Source organism: Saccopteryx leptura, chromosome 2 (genome assembly GCF_036850995.1).
Source record: "Saccopteryx leptura isolate mSacLep1 chromosome 2, mSacLep1_pri_phased_curated, whole genome shotgun sequence".
NCBI lineage: Eukaryota > Metazoa > Chordata > Mammalia > Chiroptera > Emballonuridae > Saccopteryx > Saccopteryx leptura.
Genome location: NC_089504.1, coordinates 250,599,453 through 250,621,378, shown reverse-complemented (window position 1 = coordinate 250,621,378; position 21,926 = coordinate 250,599,453). Strand labels below are relative to the sequence as shown.

The 21,926-nt window shown below is 54.0% G+C and overlaps 1 protein-coding gene across 15 annotated transcripts in view; it reads left to right on the top strand.

Moving 5' to 3' along the window:
- The window catches only part of RIMBP2 (RIMS binding protein 2), a 130,963-nt gene that overhangs the window by 5,327 nt on the left and 103,710 nt on the right, over positions 1 to 21,926 (top strand). The window lies entirely within an intron of this gene.

Below are 21,926 nucleotides of genomic sequence, written 5' to 3'. Positions count from 1 at the left end.
CAGGCAGGCTGCCTTTTCACCTGCAAACACAGTGCTCACAGGACCACCTGTCCAGGGAGAAGTTGGGTTTAGGGGGAGACTGGGCCGGGGGTGAGGGCGCGGCTTGCTGTCCTGACCCTGAGTTCTCTGTAGAAGCAGGTGTGCCCCTGTCCCCAGGGAGCCCACACTGCCTGTCCCCACCAGCCTCATCACTGTCAGGGGCTGCTGGCTGGGTGGAGGGGGCTCACCGGTGTCATTGGGTAGACAGGAGGCGGTGGGGTCTCAGGGGTTCCCACAGGGGCTACCCAGGCCCCTCTGCTGGTCTCCATCCTGGCAGTCTTTCAGGATGTTGGGATGAACATGGAGGTTGGGGGCTGGGGGAAGGGTTTGAGGTCCAGACCTGGTCTTTCTCTGAATCCATTCCCTCCTTTCCTGGAGGGAGACCCCGCCTCATTAAGGAAGCCGCTGCCGGAGGGAGTGAGCGGCTCTGAAAATGGAAGAGCAGATGGAAGGGGAGGCCCGCAAGGCCGGCAGCCAGTGTGTGGGGGCGTGGAGCCCTCTCCTCTGTGCCCCGTTTCTGAGCCCCCTGAGTGAGGGCACCAACAGGAAGGGACATGCTTTATAGCTCACCCTGTCTGCCAGGTGGACAGTCAGGGGGGCCCTCTGGTAAATAGAGGCCACCCCCACCCCAGACGCCGGCCCTGCTGGAACCTCCTGGAATTTCCTTCTGTCCTGGACCAGTGCCGGCGCCTGGGATTTGGGCTGCATATCTCAGGGCGCTGTGTGGGCCCCTGTGACGTGTGTTTGGAGCCTCCAGTCAAGGTGATGGCAGCATGCGGGTCTGTGGGTTCAGCGTGGGGCTAGGGTGGGGGAGGATGGCGGTGGGGGGACTAGGCTGTGCCCCAGGGTCCAGGGCTACGTGGCCAGCCATCTGGCACTGCACCCAGGACACAGAGCAGAGCATTGGGAGGTTATTCAGGGAAGTGGCTAGCGGCTGATGCTACCACCCCACCCCCTTCTGAGAAGCTCACCGGCTGGGTCTGGGGAAGTGTGGCATTGTCAATGTGCCCAAGAAGGCCTCTGAACTGTAGGGCCAGCCCCCTGACCCTGGCCAGAGGCCTCTGTGTCCGGCTCAGCCCAGGGCACGTGGGCACCCAGCTACAGCCAAACCCCAGCCTGTGCATGGGTGCCATCAGACCTTCCCAGGTGAGGCGGCCGTGTGCGAACCAAGCTGAGAATTTCTAGCAATTAACAAAAGGGGGGTGGCAGCCAACCAATTCAGCCCCTTTCCTGCACAGGGACTTGACTCTCACCTATTTTGCTTGGTGTGTGGCTGGCATTTGGGTGGAACAACCTGTGTGCTCAGGCACGAGGGCAGGGACAGAGGCACTGTCCTGAGCTGCCCTCTTCTCCACCACTGACCCCTCCTTGGTGTTCTCCGAGGAGGGCTGGAGTTTTTGTTAGAGCAGCCGTTCTTGAATGTTACCAAGCGTCTGAGTCCCTGGGTGGAAGCACAGAGTCTGGCCAGGCTGTCTGGGGCCGGGAGTTTGCACCATTCAGTTTCCAGGGGTGCCAGCCATGCCTCTCCAAGGACCCACTTTGAGAATCACTGGGTCAGTGGTCACACATCTCTGGGAGGTGGTTCCTGTTTTCTCAGGGTTTGGTTAGGGTTATAAGTGAAGTGTAACAGAATACTCACTTCCCAGATGGGTCTGTCTCATCCGCATGCAGACCTCCTTGTGCTGGGAGCCTCCCCAGTGGGAACCTGGTCAGCACCTGCTCCCAGGGGCGGAGAGTTCCCACTGTGTTCTCGGGGCATTTCCCCCTCTGTGGGAGGCGCTGGGGCCAGTGAGTGACTGGACAGGCTATCCTGGTTTGTTGTGGATGAATAGGACACCAACTTCTAGAAAATTCTGTTTTCCACTTCTCTGGTTCCTTTTGGACTAGATCATTTTATCTCATAACCTGTGTTTCCCCAACTTTGCTTTTTGCTTCTGCTCATTTGAGAAGCTGTCTGCTCGTTAGAGAGCCTGCTCCACAGCTCGTGGGGCTGTTTGTCAAGGAGTGGCTGCCTGTCCCGGTCCTGGTGGTGCCAGGTCCTGGTAGTGCCGGCTCCGTGGCTGCCATGTGGAGGTGGAGAGTCCATGCACTCCTCAGTCGTACATGCTGCCGTTGCCTATCCTCTCCTCCTTTCCCTCTCTCCTTCCCCTTTTCCTTCCTTCCTTCCTTCCTTCCTTCCTTCCTTCCTTCCTTCCTTCCTTCCTTCCCTCTCTCTCCTCCCTCTCTCCCTCCCCCCCTTCCTCCTTTCCCTTTCTCCTTCCCTCCCTCCCTCCCTCCCTCCCTCCCTCCCTCCTTCCTTCCTTCCTTCCTTCCTTCCTTCCTTCCTTCCTTCCTTCCTTCCTTCCTTCCCTCTCTCTCCTCCCTCTCTCCCTCCCCCCTTCCTCCTTTCCCTTTCTCCTTCCCTCCCTCCCTCCCTCCCTCCCTCCCTCCTTCCTTCCTTCCTTCCTTCCTTCCTTCCTTCCTTCCTTCCTTCCTTTCTTCCCCTCCCCTCCCTCCCTCCCTCCCTCCCTCCCTCCCTTCCTTCCCTCTTGCCTTCCTTCTCTCCTTCTTGCCTTCCTTCTCTCCTTCTTGCCTTCCTTCTATTCCCTCTTGCTTTCCTTCTCTCCTTCTTGCCTTCCTTCTATTCATCCATCCTTCCCTTCTTCTATCTATCCAACTTTTGATCCATTCATCCATCCTTCAATCTGCCCACTCACCCACCCTCCCACCACCCCTCCCTCCCTTCCTCTCTTCTTCATTGCCCCTCTCCCCTCTCCCCTGGTCTTATTATTTCTGTCTTCCCTTTTACCCCACTCCCACTCCTTGTACCTTCTCTATCACGGGCAACTCTTTCAGTATGTTACTGAGTGCCCTTGAGCTTGCACTTTGTGAGGTACCCGTGCTGTTGCCCTCGTGTGTGAGGAGCAGGAGTCCTGCTCTGCTCCAGACCTGGTTCTGACTCCTCTGTCTCCCGTGCAGCTCTGTGCTTTTCAGCCTGTCCGTGTAGCTGTGCGCACTTCTGGCTGGTCACTTCTGATCACTGCACAACATGCCAAAGTGTCCATAGGCCACACTGTGTCTGCCCGATCCTCAGTGAGGTGCCAGGTTGGCCACACAAATGGCATACAAGTCCTTGCACGCGTGCCTTGTAGTCCTGTGTGAGGGTCATCCTGGTACACCTCAGCATGGGTCGCTGGGTTGTGGGGCGTGTCTGCTTCATATGGGTGGGGTCTTCAGGGTTCTTCTCTCCCTGTGTGCCCGCCAATACTTAGCTCTTCCGATTCCCCAACGTTGGCACACATCCCCTGGGCCGTGTAGGTATGCATCCCTCCAGTTCTCCCTGAAGGTGATGGAGACCGGGCTGTAAAAGACTCTGTGACTCGAAGATAAGCAGTAGGCAGGGTGGAGATGGCAAGTGTCCGGGCAGCAGGTCTGGTGTCTCGTCAGAGGTGGGAGCCTGGAAGGAGGGTGCACATGCCTTGTTGCTTCTCAGGGATCGCGATCCCCTCCAGGTGTGTTGCTGGCCTAACGTGTCAGGACCCTGTGGGTAATGGGTCTTTCCTTTGAGAGCCAGATATCTGGGGGCCATATGGGGGCAGTTTGGCCCAGACTCTCAGTGGCGAGTCTCAAATTGAACTTGATTTCTGAAGCTATGTTTTCAGTCACCAAGGGTCACGGAGAAGACTTGAAGAAAAAAATATTTTTCGTACAATTATCTGTTATTGTCAGTGCTCCTATTAGAATTAGGCTCCTGGAGCCCTGGCCGGTTGGCTCATTGGTAGAGCATCTGCCCAGTGTGTGGAAGTCCCAGGTTTGATTCTCGGTCAGGGCACACAGGAGAAGTGCCCATCTGCTTCTCCAACCCTCCCCCTTGCACTTCTCTCTATCTTCCTCTCCCACAGCCATGGCTCTAATGAGCAAGTTGGCCCCGGGCACTGAGGATGGCTCCATGGCTTCACCTCAGGAGCTAAAATGGCTTGGTTGCTGAGCAACGAAGCAGTGGCCCTAGATGGGAGAACATCAGCCCCAGACAGGGGTTGTCAGGTGGATCTCGGTCTGGGTACATGTAGGAGTCTGACTCTCCACCTCCCTGCAGATGGCTTTTTCTTCCTTCTCTCCCTCTTGCCTTCCTTCTCTCCCTCCACCCAACAGCCTAATGTGAGTGATTGGCTTTGTTATCCTGGAAGGCTTCGTGGAAGAGGTGACGTTCAAGTTGAGCCATGAATGGTGGGAAAGGTCCAGCTGTGCAGACACCAGTGCAAAGGTGCTGACTGTTTGAAGGAAGGGAGACACTCTTATGGCTTCAGTTCTCATAGACTGATGTGCAGAGGTGCTGATGGGATGATTTTGGAAAAGGACAAGTGGGCTGGGGTCCCCAAACCTCCCCTCATGAACCCCCCAGCCTCAGTTGTGAGCTCCCAGAAGCCTCTGGACACCAGTGAGTGGTGCCCGTTGTCAGCTCCAGCCTCTGGGATAGGCCAAGGGGGTCCCTCGGCCTGAGGAGGTCCGGTTCTCCTCCTTTCCCCTGCCCCCCACCCCGGCTGGTTCCACCGCGGTGAAAACCTTATCACCCTGCTTTGGGAATAGAGCCCTTTGCGTGGGATTTGGAGGTATTGCCTTATCTGGGGAGCTGGCGGTAGGATTTGGTAAGATTCCCTCTGGTGAGATACTCCTGGTGCCAAAACCTTGTGTGTCGCTGTGGTGACAATATTTAGAGCTGGCTGCGGCAGCTGTTTCAACAGAGTTGGTCCTGTCCAGCTGGTTAATGGTGATTATTGACTCATTGTTTCAGCAACTGAAGCACACTCCCCACCATGTTGCTACATTGTTACCTTGAGGCAGAGATGTAGACAGAAAATGGGGCCAGGGATCTGTTTGCTTCTTTTTTTCTTTTTGCCCCCCCTACCACCAGGGAAGCCCCAGAGTATCAAGATGTAACATTTGTACTGTTACAAGTTCCAGGTCTTTTAAGGAATTTAGCAGGGCCTCTGCCCCTGCCTGGGCTCTAAGCTGGGATCCACTCTGGGGCAGGGATGCCAGGTGAGCTTGGAGCTGGACAACTGGCTTCCATCATGGCTGGGGCTTGGGCAGCAGACGTCTCAGCCCCACAGACAGTCCCTGCCCAGCCCGCAGTGTGGTTTCTGCATCTGGAACTCTTTTTTTTTTTTTTTTTTTGGATGACAGCTTTTTATTTTCTTTTTAATTGACTTAAATTTATTGTGTTTACATAGATTCAAGTGTCCCACCAAATATATCCCCCCCACCCCCATGTTTCCCTCAACATCCCCCTTGACAGCTTTTAATTTTTATTATGAATGTTCATTGTAGCAAAGTTAGAACCTACCAAAAAAGCATGAAGAGAAGATATATGACTCATAATCATGTCACCCAAACACAACCATTGTTAACATTGGCATTTTTTAGGTAGATTTTTTTTTCCCATTGGGGTTTTTATGTAGTTAACTATTTTGAATTGTCTGTGTGTGTTTTTTTAACTTTACATGGTAATGGCATTTTTTCACGGTGTGAAAAACTGCAGAAACGTCCTCTGGAATGGCTGCATAATATTTCAACAAGGCCATCCTCAATGTAGTTACCACATACAACCATGTAGGCTGTTTCCACGTTTCCCATTATTAACAAATAATGGACGGTGACGCTATCCCAACTCCTATTTCTCTGGGTAACAGGTGTGCCGGCTACAGGCCGGAGAGGGGCGCTGGGCGCCTGCAGGGACATAGGCTGTGTGTGGACCTGTCAGCGGTACCTCAGGCTCCCCATTGTCCCTGTAGCTCAGCTGGCTTTAGCTCTCTGCTTGTCCCCAAGAGCAGAGAAGTTAATCTTGGTGCTTGGGGATAAATTCAGTTACTTGGTGTTTTCTGGGCCATTTGGGGGTTTTACACAGTTAATGCTATTCCCTGGGGGCAGAGGGGAGTGTGCGGTGGGCTACAGTTGGCTGGGTCAGCTGGGTGCAGGGGAGCTCTGTATGAATGTCAGGATATGGACGCTCCTGCCACAAGGTGGGTGGGTGGTCTTGGCTGTGTTCTGAATAATTCCACTAGAATTTCAACGAGTCTGCTGGGGGTACAGTAATAGCAGTGCCCACCACAGCCGTGTACCGCACCCTCCCCACGTGCCAGGCCCAGCTGTGAGTGTGTCTGCTGGTTACCTCGTTTTTAACCCTCAATCAACCCTGTAAGGCAGGTCCTGTTGTACCTTGCGACTTGCAGATGGGAGAATGAGACCCAGTTCATGTGGCCAAGTCAGGGGTGTAGGTGAGGGGTGCAGCCAGAATGAACTGAGGCATTTGGGGGAGAGCTCATGCCCCTGACTACTGTGAGACACTGCCAGGGTAGCACACTGACCAGTCTGGGCATTCCCTTCTCCCCCTCTAGCACCTGTGGGAGAAGTCAGTTCCACGGGTGTGTCTGTCTGAAGTGGCCTTCGGTAGGTGGCACTGGCTGTGATTAGAGGGCAGGGTCTTGAGCAAGACTGGCTAGTTCTGATCTTGGCTGTATAGCCACAGGCATGTTTCTTAACCTCTCTTGTGCCTCTGTTTTATCATCTATAAAATGGGAGCACAATGGCATTTTCCTTCTCCTCCTCAAAGTACTGTCATCAGATGAGCTAACACAGGAAGAGCGCCCAGGATGCAGTGAGCACATGGTGAGTGTTACACCTGTTACCCTTCCCCTCGATCGGACGAGGGCGCTCTACAAGTAAGGAAGTTGCGTGAGGTGAGACATTTAGAGCTGAGCCCGGCATACAGCGAGGGTTCTGTAAGTGCTGGCTGTGGCTGTCACCGCTGTTATTCTTGTACTAGAGGCAAACCAGTCATTAAGATGATAATGGAATTAGTGGGCTGGTGTCAGTGGTCCCCAGGGTGATAGATCCCATCTAATGTATTATGTAGCCCTTCTCCTGGCCTCCCTGCCTCCCTGCCCCCCTGCCCCGGCACAGCATTCCTGTTTGCTCTGCTGCTGCTCCCCTGCCTGACCCCACTGTCTCTTCTCCTGGCCGGCTTTCTATACCTCAGCTACTCAGGTGGCCGGCTCACGTCCTGCGGCAGGTGACATGCAGAGAGCGTCATGGGCTGGTGGCTTGTCTCCCCTGTGGCTCTCTGTTAAATGCTGGCCGCTGCAGTGACCTGGGCAGTAGAAAGGCCCCTGTAAGAGCCCAGACCCCCACTTACTCAGGTCCGAGCTCCTCAGTCCTCTCATCTGTCTCGGTTGCCGAGAAAAGGTGCCCCTCTAAGCTGTCCTGCCAAGTTTGTTCTGACTCTGGTGTCCTGGGCGCGGCAGCCCAGATGTTTTATCCATGCTACTTCTGCAGTCTGTATTTTCCTTCAAGGAGAACTGCTTAACATGCATGTAAGGAGAAGTGCCAGCCGAGGTGGGCGGGGCTGTGCCTGTCACGTGACCCTGCACAGGGGGCCATAAGCCGGAGGAGCCCCTGGCCTTTCTTTGTCTGAGCCAGGCTGCATGGCCTCCCGTGGTGTGTGCAGCCGGTGAGCCCAAACCCCATGCACAACAAGCTGGCACGTTGCAGAAGCAGAGGGAGGGAGGCAGCGGCCAGCAGGCCGGCCACAGGCATAGACACGGCAGGGATGCAGCGAAGGTTACCAGCTGGGAGCATAGCAGAAACGGGGCCAGCCAGTCCCCCCTCCGCCCCCACCCAGGTCTGCGGCTCACAGTCACAGAATGACACCCGGGGACATAGACCCCCTCCCCAGGTGTAACCAGTTCCAGAAAGCATGGGGTTGCTGCCCCAGGAGCCCTGGGGTCAGGTCTCCATTTTGTAATTAACGGGCCATGGGGCTGAGGGTGGCTTACATCACCTCTCTAGGTTTGGTCCCCACACTTCCAAGGTGGGGGGCTATAAATGTCAGATTAACATTTCCCAAACTTGGGTTCCACAGGCACCCTCTCCCGTGTGCGTACTGAGTGTGAGTGGTTCCAGCACTTGCCTCCCCTGCCTGGCCCGCAAGCCGGGCAGACACTCCCTGTCCCCTGTCAGGACGGAGTCATTCATTCACCTTCGTCGTCGAAGCCTGCGCTGGTACCGACTCAATATCTTTTCCCAAGGAGTTCATCTCCTGTTCTAAAGACATGTATCTGGGCTAAAAATAAACAAATGCAATTCCATGAGATTGCCACCCATGAAATCTTTATGTCATCTTAGATGATGTAGGCCTGAAAAAGAAGACGGGGGATTTGAGTGTGATCTCTCTTGTTCTACTGCCTGGCCGGGTGTGAGGTGGGCCCCTCCTGATGTGGGAGGTGGTCAGGTTGGTCAGGTGGCAGAGACACTGGGGCCCCGGTCAGAGCTCCCCTTGGAGGGACTCTTGGACGAGAATGGAAAGCAGTGATTTCTCACTCCCTGAGTTCATGTTAGTGCAAAGCAACCTCAGCCATCACTGCGACAACATTGTGACTGCTCACAGCAGCCCTCAGCCCTGTTGTGGGCCCTTGGGGTCTCTTACACCTTCCTGGCAGCCCTCCGCGATGGCCCTACAGAGCTGTGTGTGGCCCCCAAAACTTACCTCCATGCCCCAGTCCCTGGGAACTGAGGCAGCAAGCACTGTGTGACAGGAGAATAGCACCTCTGTGACAGAAGATGCGATTGAGTTAAGGGTCCTGCAGGGAGGCTCTCATCCTGTACCATCTGGTGAGACCTAAATGCAGTCCCACTGGTATAGGACAGAGAGGCAGCCGTGGGGGATGTACTGAGGAGGGCGGGTACTGGAGAGATGGTCCCCAGCCGAGGACAGGGGACTACTGCCTGGAGCCCACAGCAGCTGAAAGGGGCAGGATGATCCCACCCCGAGCCGCCACGAAAACCTTGCTTCCAGACATTCGGCCTCCAGCTCTGTGGGAGGGTGGCTTTCTGTGGGTTGCAACCACTCAGTTGCTGGAAGTGTTACAGCCACCACAGGAAACAGACACAGTCACTTGTGTGGGCAAAGAAGCTGCGACACAGAGAGTGAAGACATTACTCTGAGATCACTCCCTCAGCCAGAAAGTGCCGGCACTGGGGTTTGAACCAGGTGCTTGAACCCCAGAACTTGGGAATCTTCAATGTTCCCCCAGGCTGCAGACGCAGGACTTGGGAAAAGGGATCTACAGAGCTGATGGTGGGAGACAGGGGTGGGGGGTGTATTCCTAGTCACCCGGGATTCTCAGAGAGCATGTCATGAACTGGAAAGTCACGGGGAAGAGGGGACATCAGGATTTAAAAACTGCCATTTGGGGTACATTTGTATATTTTTCAAACTAGAGGCTGGAAACTCCCCTTTCTGAAAACCTAGGTAGGAAGGGGCTTGGCCTTGACCGGCAGCCAGAGAGGCTCCATTTAGGACTAAGCGGCGTTTCCCTCCTTCTGCCTCCTCCTTGGTGCTCCCCGGGCCTGCAGGAGAACCTGCCTGGTGAGGTTTGTCCCCCACCCATGTTCAGGGGTTACCGGGGTTCACCCAGAAGGAGGGTGCTGCAATGGGCATTTCGGGCACAGAAAGGGAGATACAGTATTGAGGGGACTTTGCGATGTTCCTTGTAATACTATGGAGGTACACCTGCCTCCTCAGGGTCAGACCTCAGGCCCTGAATCAGCGGTGGGGTGTGGGTGCAATGTCCCTCCTTGCTTCCAGATTGTTCTCTCTGTCTCTCAGTCTGTCTGTCTCTCTCTCTTTCTGTCTCTCTCCCTCCTCCTCTCTGCCTTTCCCGGGCTGCTCAATTATGGGCTGATACTTTATTTTTCTTTCTTTGCTCCTAGGAAACTTTATTTCAAAACAACACACAAATCTCCAAAATAATCCACGCATCAAAGTTGTTGAATCTTACTCCAAATGTGAAAAACCCACGTGTCCTCCCCACCCCCAAGCGGCAGGGACATCTTGTTTGTAGAATGCTAATCTGGGTCAGGAGGGGACAGTAGGTCACGTGAGGGCTAATGCTTCTCAAATCCTGATTAGGGGACCTGACCCAGCGTCCTGCCCCAAGTCAGGCCTGCAGACCTCAGATCAGGCAGGGATGGTTCCTGCTCCCCAAGCCACAGGGACCAAGGTGGTGGGGGCGTGGCTGGGGGAGAAGATGCTGGATGACACAAGGAATATGTTCACTCCAAACTTAAAAACTACTGATGGTCTCAAAATACCATTCCTGCCCGATTTCTAAAGGTAACTTTCAAACACAAAGGTTGGCCGATTGTTTTATTAGGTTCCTTGGTAGCTGCCACAGGAAATGGAGGGGGCCCGGCATGCACAGGCAGTGAGAGGCACCTGCGTGACTGTGAGCTGTGGTTACAAAAGGCAGATGACACAGCGTAAGCAACGAGCCGTCTGTCCCTGGTCACTGGGCGGCCCCAGTGGCAGCTGCTGTGGTCAGTTATCTGACTTGTAGACATGCCTGGCCTGTGCCCGCTGTGGTGATCTAGTGATCTGTGAGCATTACCAGGAGCATCTTGTGATAATGAGCTTCCCAGGGCGTCTAAGGTGTAGCCGCATTTTACTGAGATAAATAAATGGCTGGAAATCAGAGTCACGTTGTCCAGCCCAGGATAGGGGGGTGGGGAGTAGATGGTTAAGCTGCTACCACACACCCTGAGAAAGGCTTTCTTGATTGATTTGAGAGGGAGAGAGAGAGAGAAACATCCATTTGTTGTTCTACTTACTTATGTGTTTATTAGTTGACTCTTGTATATGCCCTGACCGGGATCAAAGCCACAACCTTGGTGCACTGGGACAATGCTCTAACAAGCTGAGCTACCAGACCAGGGTGGGATATTTTCATTTAAAAGGTAAGGACATGGAAGGAACCTCACTGGCTTCCTTCACGGCCGTTTTGTTTGGGAGCTGGTCTCTAACCAGTGCACGTCCAGGGCAGATGGGTCCTTTGTGACGGGTATGTGCATGTTTATACGCTGTACCTGGTGTGGCTCCTCTTCTGTCCCTTCCCTTCTGGGCATGTCTGCCGCCCCACAGCCCTGCCCTGTCCCCACCATTCCCAGTTCACACCCGAGCTGCCATCTCCCCAGCCCTGGCAGCCAAGGCCCCCCCGTAGTGGTGGTGGCGTCCCGCCAGCTGGCAGGTGACGCCGGCTCATTGAGTGGTGTTAGAAGATGAGCCCTGGCCCTGCCGCCGGCCGCCCACTGAGGTGCAAGGTTGTGCACTAAATACTGGCTGTGGGCGCCATGGCCAGGGCCCAAGCACAGCATAGCCACTTGCTTCCTCATTGGATCCTCAGCTGGGCCGACGCAGCCCCTCTCAGCCCAGCGGGTGCATTTAATCCGAACAGTGATTTGATGGGCAGCTGTCATAGCCGGACCTCCTCCCTTGGGGTCCAGTGCAGCCACGTGACTGTGACACTCAGGCCCTTGTTTGCACTGCCCTCACGTGTGGCAGTGGCAGCCTCAAGGTCCCACCGGTGACGCATGGGCTGTGTTCTGTGCCCTAAACTGCCCTGCAGCAGACAGGATGGTGTGCAACAGAGACATGTGCTAACCACTGCCTTGACCCCATTGACATCGAGTGGCTGAGTGTCAAATACATAAGAAACCTGGTCCTTGTGAGGAGAAACTTCATCGGGTGGGGACCAGGGAGTAGCCAGGGGCCACTGTGGGTGGGCAGGTGTGCTGACTGGGGGTCTGGAACATCTCTGAGGTATGCCGCACAGGTTTCTCATACAGGGAGGAGCAGACAAGACCAGAAAGCGCAGGTGCGGGGAGAGGGATTCAGGTCAGACAGAAGGCCAGAGGACATTCACTGGAGGCTGGCCCATTTTCAGAAGGGCGTTTGTGGCGGCACCGGGGGCGCTGGCCACAGCTCAGGGCCTGGGGAAGGAGCAAAGCTGGCCCATCATACTGGCCCGTGTTGTGTTCCAGAGTCATGGGGGACAGTAGCTCAGCTCATCACTGATGGAGGCACAGGTGTCCTGTGACACTTGGCCGAAATCAATCTGACGGATACGCTCTCAGAGGGAAGTATTGGGGAGAAGTGTGAGGGCTCAGGGTAGATGTCAGAATGGCATGAAGGATAAAGGTGTGGTGTGCGCAGGCTGCTGGTGCGGCAGTGAGAGGTGGGGTTGGGGAGGTCACAGGGCAGAGAAAGGGATTTGGCCAAGGAGCAGCCAGTCCTGCAGAAGGCGGTTCTGCTGCCGCACGTGGAGAGAGGCATGCCCCTCGGGGCAAGGCGATGGGGCAGTGGGATGCTGGGGTCAGGGAACCTTCGGGCATGGGCACAGAGCTGAGGACGAGCAAACAGCGTGGGGCGTCAGCCTAGCCTTCGTTCCCTGAGGTTGGGCTGACGAAATCAAGAACAGAGGCAGCGGTCTGGTGCGAGCAGGGTGGCGTTTCAAGAAGACTTAGGTCCAACCTGGGTCTGCCCCATTAGAGCCGGTGCCTCTAGAGCAGTGATCTTCTCTCGGTACTCTTATCCTTACTTATAGAATCTGTGAAGTGCGATAATAGTCTCAACCCATCTAGATGACTGAACGAGCGCATGTGCAAAAGTCTGCTGCATGCCTGTCAGTGGTGGCAGGGACAAACATCACGTGGTCCACCCATACCCTGGAATATTATGCGGCCATGAAGAGGGAGGGAGCACTGACCCCTGCTCCAATGTGGATGGACCTTGAGACCATGATGCTGAGTGAGAGAAGCCAGGCACAAAAGGTCCACTTACATGAAATGTCCAGAACAGGAGAAACCAGAGATAGAAGTGGATGGGTGGCAGCCAGGAGCTGGGCGGGCGGTGGGGGTGGCTGGCCAGAGGGGGGAGGGAATGATGGCTGGTAGGGGTGTGGTTTCTATTTGGAAACATTCTGAAACCACACAGTGGTGGTACTCGCTTAGCATTGTGCCTGGACCCAACGCCACAACACTGCACACTTTAACACCATAAATTTTACGTTGTATTTTATCCTAATTTAAAATAGTCTCTGGCGATAATAAAGCAACTGAAGGTTAGGGGTGAGCATGCCGATGTTAGGGACATGTCACCCCGGTGCCTGGCTCGTCCAGCCTTGCAGATCGGCTCTGCATGCCCGGGTCTGCAGAGACATGGCCCTGCCCTCCCGATTTATCCCAAGAGGCAGGCTGCTGTGTCTGGCCATGTCCTCACCATGAACAAGGGGCTCTTCCATGGGCGAGCGACCCACCTTCCCACAGACGCACTGCGCACTGAGGGGCGCTGCCGTGGCTTGGGGCTCATGAACGCTGGGCTACTGGAGTTTGTGGGCATCACTGGGGTCATGCCCCCCTCCTCCCTGCCCCTCAGTTCCAGCTGGGCACCTGTGTGGGGCATTTGATTGCTTATTTAGGGGTTCACCACTTGGGCTTTTGGCCTCTCTGTGTCTGAGACAAAGAGGGGTGCCTGCTCCAGGCGGGTGGGGACCGTCTTCCGGAGAGCTCCCAGCTGGCCCCAGATACAGGACAGGGACGCAGGTGGGCTGTGGTCGGGCCCCACCTCCTCTGCCCACAGCAGTTCCTGCAGGTCCTTGGGAACCCAGACAGGGAGCAGGTTAGTGGCTGCTGGGACAATGGAGCCCAAATGGCGTCGCTCCAGGAAGATCAGCGGGAGTGGTCTGACTCTGTTTCCCCAGCAGCAGCCATTCCTCTGTTCCCCTTCTGAGAGGGGCTGCCCGAATATTGGGGACTTCCTTGCTTTTCTGGGGACAGAACAAGCCCCTAAGTGGAGGAAGGACATGAAGGCAAGTGGGAAGGAAAAGGGCAAAGGTCACAAAGTGTTGATCTAAATGCCCTGAGAAGGCCTGCAGACATATGTTCTCAATTTTGAATTTGTTGCCCATGTCCAGAACCAAAAGTACAAACATTTCCCATACTATTCCAAACACCTGAGAGTTTTCTTGAAAAAAAAAAATCATTCCGCTTGGCCCCAGTCAGCCATTTAGATTTCCACCCCCATCCCACCTCCCGCTTCATTCATCCCTGCCATGCTGGCCTCCGTGTTTTGACATCCCCCCCACCACTACTGCTCCGTGTAGGATTTGCTATTAAAACTCTTTAAGTGTGAGTTCTTGCTCAGCTTAGGGTGCAGCTCTGAGCTCCCTCTCCACCCACAGGGCGGAGGGGAGAGAGGGCACCTGAAGAACTGGCACTGTGCTCGCTGGGGTTTAAGGACTCCTCCTTGGAAGGGAAGGCCTGCTCCCTCCACATCACGTGACTGTGAGCGCCACCCTGTGCCACTTGGCCTCCCTCCCTCCCTTCTTCCCTCCCACATGCTGCTTAGCCCCCCCTCAGACTCGCTGCTGATGGAAAACAGTTTCTCATTTCCATCAACAGTCCTGCCCAGCATGTATGTACTCTCGTTGATTGAATGAGGCGCCGTGGGCGTCCGGGACGCAGTGGCACGGGTCCTGCCCCAGTGGCAGGAGCAGGACCTTCTTCAGGAGCAGTGGTGGCCTCGCCCTGACCACGAGCCCTCTCAGAAGGGAACCTCATGACTACCTGTGAACTGATCCCAGCCTGGCAGCCACGTGCATTCAACAACCATCACTGCTGGTCAGGCTCCTGCCTATAAATATTTAAATGGTGGTTCAGTTTTCAGACTGGAGCACCACGGTGGCAGAGATCAAGCTTTTTGACCTTTTGTCAATTTACTCAGTGAAATATGATTCTCCTGGTCCCCTTTCTTTTCAAACTTGTTTCCTTTCCTTCGTCATTGAAATGACTGTGTTTTCTCCCAGCGCAGAGTAGAGAAGAAGGCTTTTTTGCATTTCCTGTAAATACATACACATGGACAGTGGAATTTGCATTCTTGCCCATGGAGCTAGGTGCTTGTCACATCTCAGAACCAGAGGCCTCTAGTCAGCCTCTGAAGCAGGACTGGAGGACCATTGAAGTCAGACTGCAGGCCACCCCCCAGGCTGCTGGGGCTCTTGACTCGTGCTGGGAGGCCAGAGCAGAAAAGTTCAGTGTCTGGGGGCTCAGCCTCAGGCACACACTCTGCCCCTCAGTCTGTCCGCACATCCAGCTACCCAGTCTCTGGTTCGGACTGTTCTCAGCACGGGCATAGGCAAAGCAAGATAAAATACATATCAAAGGGACATTTTAAAAGAAACACCCTGGGCAGCTACTGCACAGTAACATCAGAGGCTGGAAATCATGCACTTCACAAGACAATTAAAGCTAATAGTTTGAACAAGGGGACTCCTGAGCCTAATAAAATAAAGCTTTCTTATTTGCTGTCTCCGCCCCTGCTAGACTCTCTCCACAGCTTGTTGGCCCCTGTCCCCTTGGACGAAATCGCAGGTCGATGCCATTGACTTCTCAGGCAGTGAAAATCCCTCTTTGTCCCTGGACCCAGAGCAGGATCCCTTTGGTCGTTAGACTGTCTAGTCCCACGTGCAGGCCGATTGAGACGGGCGCTCTTCCTGCCTCCAGGCTGGGCCTGGTGGGCTGGTGCTGCCGTGTGTGTGTGTGCAGGGGACGCTGCTTCTGTTTCCTAGCTGACACTGTCATTTTTGTGTAGTCACCGTTGGCTCCTGGAGGGCGGAGCCATGGTGACAGACCTGCATCATCACAAGATGTGAGCTGCACACAGCACTGCTTGTTCTGAAGGAACAGAGTTCTCCCTGTCACCATCACCCCCCCACTGTCTCCCCCCCCCCAGAAATGGTGATGAGTTGAGAAAACAACCCTACCTTTCCTTGCTCACTGCATTGGAGAGAGGGGTCTGCAGATAATGAGATTAATGCAAGGTCAGTGTCTGTCTCTGCATGATGTTTCCACGTGGTTTTCAGGTTAGGAAACTTTCAGCCAAGTTAGGAAACTGACCTCTGGGCAGATGGTCCTGTGGGGCTCAGGAGACCCCGCCTAGCATGCCCTGTGCCTGGTACACCCTGTGCCATGGCTTCCCTGCCGAGCTCACACGTAAAGGAAGCCTGGCTCCCATTCACAGATGGCCGTGCCAAGTGGACACAGCACAGCCTTCTTACCCCACCTGTGCTGGGTGCTGAGGCCCATGAGGCCCCAGAGCATGGGGGCCACAGAGGGAAGGGGCCATACCTGGGGCTCCAGGTGGCCGTGCAGAGGAAGGCTGCCACCAGCAAGAACCGCTGGCACCCACTGATACTATAAGACAGGGGTCGGAAACTTATGGCTAGTGAGCCAGATGTGGCTCTTTTGATGGCTGCACCTGGCTCGCAGACAAATCTTTAATAAAAAAATAATAATGTTAAAAATATAAAACATTCTCATGAATTACAATCCATTCATTTCCTACCGCTCATGTTCATGGTTGCAGGTGGCTGGAGCCAATCACAGCTGTCCTCCGGGACAACACCAAATTTTTATTGGCTAATGCTTAACGTACATGGGTTGTTGTATGGCTCTCACAGAATTATATTTTAAAATATGTGGCATTCATGGCTCTTGCAGCCAAAAAGGTTCCTGACCCCTGCTGTAAGAGATAAACGAATGACCACCAGTAAGTCATTTCACTGTGGAGCCTGCTTTCTCCTGTTCGCTTGTAGCTGACATTGAAGGCTCACTCCAGATGTAGCTTGATCCGGTTGTATTTTAAACAAGGCACCCCTGCCATGACAGCGCTCCCTGTTTAAAGCTCAAACTGGGAAACCTCCCCAGACCTCCAGGGCGCTGCCATCTGATCGGAGGTGTGCTTGTGATCTTGGACCGGTGCCAGAAAAGCACCTGTTCACAGAGCACCTCGAGGTCAGGAGGGATGGGTCCCCAGGAGCAGAGGAACAAGGACTTAGTCACCTCAGTGTGGTTGTGGTTCAGGGCTCCTGGCACTGGGGGTGGGGGTGGGGAAACAGGAAGTGTCCCTCGCTGGTGGCAGTGTTTTCTTTTTGCTCTAAAAGCATTGGAATACAAACCAGGCTATTGAGTCATTTGAAAGAAGCTCTAGTGAATCCATCTCGTTAGGCAAGGAAGGCCAAAACGGAGAAGCTTCTTCAAGTCAGATTTCTGTTCTTTGGGAATCTTTCTGTGAAAAGAAAAGGCACCTCCAAGTGGCTGAAGTATTGAAATGGGGACGAATAGACTCATGTCACTTGAAGGTCCATAGGCCAGGGAAGCATCAGACCTGGTGTGATCCCAGGAACTCACTGTCCTCAGCTTGAGGGCAGTGTCTCCTCATCTGTCCTTCTCTGTGCTGCCCACAGTTTAAAGCAGGCTCCCCTTTGCAGCCACACAGCCTCTGATGTCTCCCCCGGAGTATGGCCTGCGTCTCATTCCGGTCCACCATGTCAGCAGGGCCAGGCGCCCGCCCCTGTGGCCTCTCTGCCCTTTCTTGCGGGCTGTGCCCCGGGAGGTGCCTGTGGAGTCAGGAGGTGGCTACATGAGCAGCAGGACTGGGTGCACAGAGCCAATGGACATTTGCTGCCAGCACCCCAGCTCTGCCTCATGCTGTCCATCATCCGGATTGGTCTTGAACCGGACCCACACCACACAGTGTGGGGCTGACGTGGACTCCCTGTGTGTGGCCGAAAGCCCGCACTCTAATTATGTCACTCTCATTGTGCCGCCCTGGATCAGAATTTATATTATATGACTTTCTCTGGGAAGGGCGCTTCTCAAGCTCTCTAATTTTGTAAGCAATTACACCAACGTTCTGGCTTCTCCGATGTGGTGTGCTGCCTTCTTCCTTCTTTCGCTCAGCCAGGGTTTATTGAGCATTTGCTGTGTGGCTGGCACTGGTCTCGGGGCACGGTGGGGATCGAAATGAGCCAGGGCTGTGCTCTCAGTGACCGTGCCTTCCAATGGGACAGCTCATGATAAGCAGTTAATGTCTGGTGGGAGATGGTTAGGGGCTGCGTGCTTTAGCCCGGGAGGTTGGAGACAGCCTCTGGGGGAGGGGTGGCATCAGAGCCATGACCCGTGGACAGGAAGGGAGAAGGCTGGGTGAACATGTGAGGACTTAGCCCAGCAGGGCAGCTCAGCGAGGGCCGCTGTCTGTGTGGTGTAGGCAGTGTGGTCACTCCCTAATTTCTGGCCCCATCCATCTGGGCCCAGAGTGGGGACGGGTAAGCAGAGCTGGAGCCAACCCTCCACAACTGAGCCTCAGTGGGGTACAAACCTGTCTTTTGTTTATGCCCCAGATATCTGAGGGCTCTCTGTCACCACTGCATAACCTGACCCATCCTGACTGGTACGCCTTCTGAAACAACACTTGACGTGAAGGCTTTGTTCATTTGCTATTTCAACAGACGTTTGAGTGGCAGCTTTGGCTCCACACTCAGTGGGGTGCTTGGCAAGACACACAAAACGTGATGGCTGTGTCCCACCCCGTGCGGAGGCAGAGGTAGGGGCACTGGCTTCCTGGGGGAGGTTTTGACGGTGGTCACCGGTAGCCGCCAGTGAGTAAATTCTCCACGAAAAGAAGAGAGATGACCTCCTCCAGCCATGTTCCCTGCAGCCACCCCCTGACACAGTTCTTCTGAGTCTGGGTCAGCTTGTTCTCTGCATCCCGTGACTTCTCTCCCTCAGTGCCGCCCTGCCCCATGTGGAGACCCCATGGTTACTGAGATAAAGCACAGGCCGTCGTAACCCTGACACAGATGGACCTCTCTTGGCCCCCTCGGCCCTCCAGGGCTTCTTGTTGACTCTGAAACATTTCCATCTTCTCGCCCTCAGCACCCACAGCCCTTCCAGGGGACCAGGGAACCCCGCCTGAACCTTGCCTCTTCTCCCATGGTGGGTGCATCCGGGCTAGGGACAGTCAGAGGGCACAGGCAGGTTGAGGGAAGGAGGGTACGATTGTTTCCCTAGTACTCTGGGGCCGTCTGCGTTCTCCTGTGCGTGATGACGCTGTGATGGACACGGACACGCCATGTGCTGAGCAGTCTGCATTGGGGATTGAGTTCCCATCCTATTCAGCTGACACAAAGCAGTTCCTGGCTGGTGGGGCAGGGTATGAATAAGTAAACAGCCTTCCCGCTTGCCGCCAGGCACAGACATCAGAGGCTGGGAGCTGCTGTCCTTGGGGACAGGAAGCAGGTGCTTCCTGGGTGGCCTGGGCTGGTTCCTGTGGTCTCCCAGAGCACCGACCCCAGCATCTTGTGAGTACCCACTCTGGGCGGGGGCTGGTAGAGTCTGGTGGGTAAAGGGGGTGGGTCTTAGACAAGAGGCAGGAAAGTCAGTTTCCTGGAGGCGGCTGGCCAGAGGATGGAGAAAACGACTCCTGTGGATCAAGGGGAGGGGCCTTCGCAGCTGTGGAGTTTGTGACAATGCAGGATTTCAGAGCCTTGGGGTCGCGATTGTGGCATGAATCAGTCGCGATTGTGGCATGAATCACCGTGGCCACCCTGTGGGCACGTACGGAGTCCGTCCCCATGTCCGGCTAGGAAGGTTCTCCTGCACTGAGGTCATTACTTGGGTGGACGTGACAGGACGCTTACACTGGGTGTCACATGGGACCAAGGCTGCACAGGTCTCTCCTGTGCAGGTGGGAGGCTCCCGTGTCCATCCATTCAGCTGGACACCCTCGGGAAGTCTCCGTCCTCTGGATGCCGAGTCTGGAGGTGCTCACTGTAGCATCGCAGTAGTGGCGTGGAAGCAGCATAGGTTCAAAGTTGTGACGTTCTCCAGTGGAAAGTTTTAACTCTTTCTTCCTGTTCAATTTTTGGGCAGCGTCTGCCAGTTCTTTAAGCCTGGCCCACGAGGCCGGGTTTAATGCCATGAAGGTTTCAGATAAATAGAATCAGATTCTTCTTTTGTGTTAAGTCTAAGATTGGTTGAAATCACAGATGTGAAAATGTCAGGAGGCCATGCTGGCTGTCAGACCTGGGGGTTCCTTCTTATTTTTTCTGTGTGGGGAGAATCTTGTCGTAGATGGTTAGATGATGCAGGCTGAATCTGTCCCTGACAACAAGTAGCAGGACTGGCCGCTCCTCAGGGCAGAAGGATTTCCTTTGCGCTCAGCGGTGAATGTGTTTGCAGGCCAGCGCCTTTGGTCAGAGTTTTAGGCGGCTTGGTGTTTGAGGGCAGCGTACAGAATGGACATCAGTAAATTATTGCTTTGTTCCCCTGCTCTGCCCAGGCGGCTCTGTTGAGAAGCTTGTATGAAGGGGTACTGGAGTCCAGCATTCACATGTGCTGGGGTGCAGCGGGAGTGGATCATGCACCTCCCCTCAAGAAAGGCATTGCCTTGCTGGACCGCTTCTGAACGAATCATCACCACACTTCACCTGTAATTATATGTAGTCGTTTTTCATGCTTTGTAACCATTAACAAGTCAGCCTGGTGGGATAGAGAGTTATGAGACCCACTGAGCCCCAACCCTGAGTGGACAGGGGGTGGGGCAGAGAGTCGAGAATGGAGAGTGCTTGAAAAAGCAGAGACCCAGAGCCAGAAAGATGAAGGAAAAAAAAAAGTGATTTTTTTTTTATCCTATGCAGAGAGCACCAAAATTTGTTAAATGCATCGAGAAGCTGGGAATTATTGCCCTACTTAAGATATTTTTTCTCTTTAATAGAATTAGAAAATATTAGCATAACTTGTCAGTTACCATTTTCTGTATTTTTATTTTTGTGGCATCCCTAACTTTCTCTGAGAGACGGGATTACTTAGGACAAATGATGTGTGGGTGGCCATTGGGTCTTGGGGGATTTACATTCAGAGGAGGTGGTCAAGACACAGGACATGTCATGCTGGCTGGGCTTCTTCTGGGGGGGAGGTGCTTTGACTCACACTCTTTTTGGCCCTTGGGATGTGCGTAGAGACTACCTCATGCCTTTCAGGGCTTGTCATAGTCACTCTCGCAGGGTAGTGAGTGGAGCAGTGTGGTGTAGCAGAGGAGTTGAGGAGGTGCATAGGTTTTACAAACCATGATGTTATGGAATAAGCTATCTGTTTCATGTGATTTAGAGGAAAGACAAGCATATTGAGGGTGTTCATGTAACAAGATTGATACACGAAGACTTCGGTGAATTCCCAAAGTAGACAGAAGCTTGCCTTCTTTTGCACTCCAAGTGGATTTTTAAGTTTGAAACACACGCGCATAGCGCAGAAATCAATATTGCCCGAGGGTGTGTAATAGAACCAGCCATTACTGGTGTTGTCTTCTGCCTGTTGTCCCTTTAACCCACTTTTAACACTTCTAGTGAGCTTCTTCTTTCAGTGACCTCAGTAATCCTAAATGAAATGCGTACACAGCTATTTCTGACTGATCAGTTTTCATCAGTCAGAAAGGTCCTCCCTGTCATGGTAGATAGATGATTCTCAAGCAGGGGCAACTCTGTCCCCCAGGGGTTGTGTCAGGAGGCATTTTTTTATGACTTGGGTGTGCATGCTGCTGGTGTCTGATTGCTACTACTGGAGCTGCTGCTAAACACCCTACAATGCACAGGAGGGCCCTACCTTAAAGAATCTGCCAGCCCCGCGAGCCAGCCGTGCCATGTGCAAGTGCAGTGGTAGGTGAAGACCCCACCGCCCTGAGTACAGCTGGAGGTGAATTGCTGCTTTAGTGAAGTGAGCAAGTGTTTATGTTGTTATTATGTGTCTGTTGGTAACGCGGTAACAGTAGAACCAGTTAGTGGCTTTTTTCTTTCTTTGGAGTTATTAGTTGCCTCAGTTTCAATTGTGCCCCATGCAATCCGCATGCTGAAAATTCTTTCCTGGGCCTTTTCCATATCAAACCTTTTTTTTTTTTGAGTCTTCGTTTCCATCAGATACTTAACTTTTATAGCCCTGTCTTCTTGCTACAGACAGATTTCTCGAGGCCTGAGGCTCAACTGTCACCCTGGAAGTTCTCTTTCACTGCTTTGTTGGATGTGCGGTTTCTTAGATTCTCCGGCTTTCTCTTTTAGTATTTTTTGTTTGTTTGTTTTTTGTATTTTTCTGAAGCTGGAAACAGGGAGGCAGTCAGACAGACTCCCGCATGCGCCCGACCGGGATCCACCCGGCACGCCCACCAGGGGGCGATGCTCTGCCCATCC